Genomic DNA, 6,153 nt, shown 5'->3' on the forward strand with positions numbered 1-6,153 from the left:
CGAGCTCGCTTCTTACATAAATTTTTTTAAGATAAAAATTCACTCAAGTACCAAATATAAGTTTGAAGCTTTTAAGGATTAAGGTGCCTTTGAGTGGAGATATAAATGGTAAAAAGGCTTAGCTCAACTAATATGGTTATGGTAGCTCAGAGAGAAATGCACCTTATGTTGGAAAAATTATAGCAATAATTGCAACAAATTAAAAAATTAACAAAATAATCATCCAAATATCATTAGTTGAAGCGTGAGAGTACAATTGTCCTCAAATCTAACTTTGCGCCTACCAAGAATGTAGCTTAGCTAATCATTGTGTACAAAGATTGAAACTATAAGAATTTAAATATCTAACTATATAACAAACAAAAGGCAAGTTAGTTGTAGATGAATTAGAAGTTATGCACGTTGCAACAACAGTCAAACAACTAGACCCGACTCGTCTGTTTAAATCGGGTTTAGGTTTAATATAAGCAGACCCATTTATAAATTGATCAATCCAGACCCGACTCGATTAATAAATGAGTTAGGCAGGTTCGATTCGAGTGACCCATTTAAAAATAAAATGAATGAGTGTTTTAAAAAAAATGTCATTTTATATGAAATGTTTAAAAAAATTAAATAAATAAAATATATTTTTTAAACGAATGATCCATTTATTAAACGGACAAATTTGGATTTATATAGTAGTCACCTGTTAGTAAATTGATCAACTCAAACTCATTTAACCCCGATCCGTTTATGACTTGTCAGTTAACCTGTTTTTCCACTCCTATCTAAAACCCTCATGGTTTCGAACTTCGATTCGGAGCTACCTTTGAGAAGTATCAAGAAACAATCGATGATTTAAATACGCAGTTCTCTTAAATCTCTCATTGTTGATTGCATGTTTAGTACCCTTGTTCAGTAGCAAGAAACGGTTGACGATTTAAATATGTAATTCTCTCAAATCTCTCGAAAAGGATCTTCTTCCGCGGATACCTCTAGGTTAGAATCTAATACTTTAATGAAACTAGATCTTGTAGAATCATAGGTCGTATATTCTTCTTATTGATCAATGATGATAACAATATCAGGCAACCCCATATATATTTAATCCCACCCCCTCAGTCACTACGAAACGAACGCCCCCAAAGATTGACCTTTTTAGAAAGGATGATTCATTCAAATTGACATGAGAATCCAACTACATTGCATTGTTAGAATTCATGTTGTATATTTGAAAGAGGTTGACCTTCTTGCTTCCCTCGTGGTACAATCCTCTTCACGCTGAATCCCTTTTCGTCATTGATTGCATGTCTATTGGTTTATTTTTAAAAATTTATGGATATTTTTGTCTTAATTATATTTAAATTTGTATGATCATTTAATATAAATTTTAAATTTAATTTAAAAGTGATATAAAATGAATAATTTAATCAAAAAAATTATTTATAGATATTAAAATTTATGATAACAGGTTATTGAAAATAATAAATTTTGATTTTCAGTTTTTTGACAAAGACAACAAAAATAGAAAACTGACAACAAAAACAAACTTTTTTTTATAATATATATTTTTTACTATGAAGAAATAGAAATAAAAAATAAGAAACAACAATGATACCAACTAGACCCTTAGAATTTGAAATGGGACGTTCAAAATAGAATATCAATATTATTATGGTCTTTTGAGGATATTTTAATAAATTAAAAAAAATTAAGAAAAGAGAATCAGTTTTCTATTAGTAGAGGTTAATATAATTTAGTAAATATAAATTTTAGAAACATCAAATTATTGTGGACAACATACTCAAAATTCAACATTCTAAATATATATCATTAATATGACAATATTAATAGATTATATTTTGTTGGAATTAGTATAATCCCAAAAGGAGGGTGATTGGGTAATAAAAATTTTCTTCCTAAATTCAACTAAACCAGTAGTAGTAATACATAACCTATGGTCTTTCTAAACATATACCAATTGTGCAGATAAAAATAATATGTAGAAATTAAATCATACGCAACATTTACAATATATCAAATATAACATACATATACAAAAATATAAAGTGTAAGAAATTAAAAGCAGATACACAATATATTATCGGGGTTCGGCCAATACTGCTTACGTCCCTGCCTCAAGCTCACAAGTCAGAGGATTCCACTAAGTTGCTCACTTACGGGTGGAACGATACCGTTTGCAATACCTTACTAGAATAGTGAACCTAGTTCTCCTAACCGGATTTGAACTAGTCTAGTGCTCTCCTAATCGGGTCTTAACAAGTCCGGGACTATTCACAGGGTTAGTTTGCCTCTTCCGACAACTCATCGGGAATACAACCAATAATCGAATAAAATATTTTTCGTACAACAAATAATGTTTCTAAACTAAGCATATGTGTACAACAATAAACTCAATGTCCTCACATATGATATGAATGTAAAGCTCAATGTGAGTATGAAATTTTCTCAAAATAACTTTTACAATCTTTGAGTAAGGTGTATATATATATATGTACAATAATGACTCAAAGATTTAACCCTAATAAAATATTTTTCTCCAAAAATATTTTCCAAATAAAGTGTATGAGAGTTTAGGGTTTATGTCTCTAAGACATTTTCGCAAGTACAAGCCAATGAGCCATTGAATCTTGCAATTGATGTGTAAGATTCACAAGCAAATAATGAAATTTTCTCAAAATAACTTTTACAATCTTTGAGTCAGGTATATATATATCTGTACGATAATGACTCAAAGATTTAACCCTAATAAAATATTTTTCTCCAAAAATATTTTTCAAATAAAGTGTATGAGAGTTTAGGATTTATGGCTCAAAGATATTTTCACAAGCACAAGCGAAGTATTTCTGAAAATATTACACTGGCTCAAGAAATGGTTCAATCTTTGCACAAAAAAATAGTTGGAGGCAATGTGATGATAAAACTATATATGGCTAATGCTTACGATAAAGTGAATTGGATTTTTCTTCTAGAAGTACTTAAAGCTTTTGGTTTTTTTGAGAGGTTTTGCAAGCTCATAAAAAATTGTGTGGAGTCTCCATGGTTTTCTATTTTGATGAATGGAATCTTTAAGGGGTTTTTTCAATCTATGAGAGGCTTGCGGCAAGGTCCACTATCTCCTTATTTATTCATCATAATGGAGGAGGTTTTGATAAGGTTGCTTAGGAAAAAAACTATGAGACTAGTCAGATTGGTAAATTTAATAATCCGATTGGGACCCCATTGGTTTCACATTTGTTATATGCGGATGATATTCTTATTTTTGCGAATGGTGGGAAGAGGTCTATGAGAAATTTAGTTTATGCTCTAGAAAGGTATGAGAAGTGGTCGGATCAAAAAATCAGTAAGACTAAGTCGGCGTTATTCCTCTCAAAATACATCACTCCCACTAGAAAGCGTGGTTTATTGAGGATCACGGGTTTCATGGAAGGTAAATTCCCTATTTCATATTTGGGTGCGCCTTTAGTGTCTGGAAAATTGTCTTCCAGGACATTGGAGTCTCTTGTGAAAAAGATTAAAAAGAAAATTGTAGGGTGGAAATCTAAGTTGCTCTTGCAAGGTGGAAGATTGATTTTATTAAGACATGTGTTGTCTAGTATGCCTATTCATTTGAAGTTTGTTATTAAGATTTTGCAGGTCACATATTCTCGCATTAACTCTCTTCTTTCAAATTTTTTATGGGGAGAGGTGAAAGATAAAAGGAAGATTCATTGGCGCTTTTGGGGGAAAATTTGTAAACCTACCTCGGAAGGGGGTTTGAGCTTGAGAGATCTTAAAGAAGTTCAGAAAACTCTTTTCATGAAATTTGCCTTCAAATTGCTCACTTCTAACAATCTGTAGGCAGATTTTTTCAGAGCTAAATATTGCAGAAATGATCATTTATTAGTAAGGAAGTGGAGACCAAATGACTCTTGATTTTGGAAATCAATTATGGCCACCATTCCAGAAGTTATGGATAATGTTAAAATTTTGGTGAGAGATGGGAACTCTTCTTTTTGGTTCGACAAGTGGCTGTCATCAGGCCCGTTATCAGTGAGCACTAAGGATATTTTGAGCAAGAAACTGTGTAGTAATGATTGCTGGCTAAATAATAATTGGAACTTTGATTTAGTATGGGAATTGGTTGGTGCTGATAAAACAAGGGAAATTTTGCAATAGGTGCCGACGGGTAAAAGTGGGTAGGATATTTTTGTCTGAAGCCTGCCCCCGATGGTAATTTTTCTACAAAAAATGGCTTGGGAGACAGTGAGGAGCATAAGTGATAATTTTTTGTGGAATGATTGGTTTTGGCATTCTTTACTGCCCAGAAGAATTTCAATGTGGTTATGGAGAGCCTGGTTTAAACACTTGGCTGTAGATGATAGAATTCATACCAAAGGAATATCGATGGCTTCGGCTTGTGATTGCTACGTTCAGAAAAGTCAGGAAAACATTGATCATATTCTTTCTTTAGGAGAGGCGGCTTCAGAGGTTTGGCATCGAGCTAGTGTGACATTGGGGATTCCTTTCCAACGATCTCTTCCTTGGAAAAATAAAATGGCAAATTGGTTCCACTAAGCAAAAAAATCGTCTATTAAAGGTATTTTAATCGGGCTGATTTCATGTTTGATTACGTGGTGCCTCTGGAATCGAATATGTAAAGCGAGAATGGAAGGAGTTTATTAAAGTGCGGATCAGATGTGGAGAAGTGTTTGATTCTGGGTCAGTTTTATTGCTGAGAGCACCATTTCTTTTCAAAAATTGAAGAAGTCGGACATTAAGATTTTGAATAAATTTCAAATTAAACATTAGGGAGTTTGCGATAGGCCTGGAAAAATTATTTCATAGGTTAAACCTCCAATAGGGTGGATAAAATTTAATTGTGATGGGAGTTGTAGGGGCAATCTAGATACTTCAGGAGGTGGAGGAATTATTTGGGATTGCCATGACATGGTAAAAGTGGCTTTTTCAAGTTATTTTGGCAATGGTATGAATAATAGTGCGGAATTAAAAGCAATCAGGGAAGGAATTCGTTTGTGTAAATGTTTGCATTATGTTAATATGATTATTGAAAGTGATTCACGAATTGTAGTTGAATGACTTTGGAAAGGTAAATGTACTTTGGGGTATCTTTGGGAATTTTGGGAGGAGCTCGTGACAGAGTTAGAAGGAGTGAATGTCATGGTGATGCATTAATATAGAGAAGACAATAGTGCGACTGATTTTCTTGCTAAAGAAGGAGAAATGAGAAACAATGTAATTTATGAAGAACAACACCTTCTACCACGTTATTTGAAAGGTATCCTTCAGATGGATAGGTGGGGTCTTGTATCCGTTCGTCGTTAGTTCATCTTTAGAATTTCGTTTGGTGTATTTAGTTTTGTTTTTTATTGTTTTTATGTTTTTATCTCCTTTGTTAGTTATGTTTAATTTTGTTTGTCCTAATTTGGTTGGTTGATTTTAACTTGTAACCATGGTATTCCTCCGCCAAAAGTGAAGGTTTATTAAAAAATAAATGGAGGTGCCGCCCTCTTTTAGCAAAAAAAAAAAAAAGCCAATGAACATTTGAATCTTGCAATGGATGTGTAAAATTCACAAGCAAATAATATTAACTCCCAATAATATTTATCAAATGAAATATGTTGAAGAATCTCAAAATTAGATATAAGAAATATATGCATGATGAGAGTAAAAACAATATGATTTAAAAGCAAATGTCTAATATATGTAAAACACTCTCTTTAGAATTTGATTTTTCAAATAAATGATAAAGAGAGGATAAAAAATAGGCTTAGAAAGATTAAAATATGATATAAGAATTTAAAAGGATTTTCTAACTAATCATCTTACTAATTTTGAGTTATGAGAGGGTATATATAGATTTGGGTGAAAATATGATCGTTGGAGATACAAGGGGTATTTTTGAAAATGTTTAATTATGTTTAATGAAAAATAACCCTGTTTAATCATGGTAAAAATCTAACCAACCTGAAAGGTTTGGTTGACCATATTCAAGGTTCGGTCAACCATATTACTAAGTTCAGTTGACCGTGTCAATTTTGAACAACGGATTTGGTCGACCGTCTCAAGGCAATTTTGAACCCTTCGTAGGTTCGGTCGACCATGGCTAAGATTCGATTTATGGTTTGGTCGACCATGGCTAATTTGAAC

This window comes from Malania oleifera, chromosome 10 (genome assembly GCF_029873635.1).
Source record: "Malania oleifera isolate guangnan ecotype guangnan chromosome 10, ASM2987363v1, whole genome shotgun sequence".
NCBI classification, from domain to species: domain Eukaryota; kingdom Viridiplantae; phylum Streptophyta; class Magnoliopsida; order Santalales; family Ximeniaceae; genus Malania; species Malania oleifera.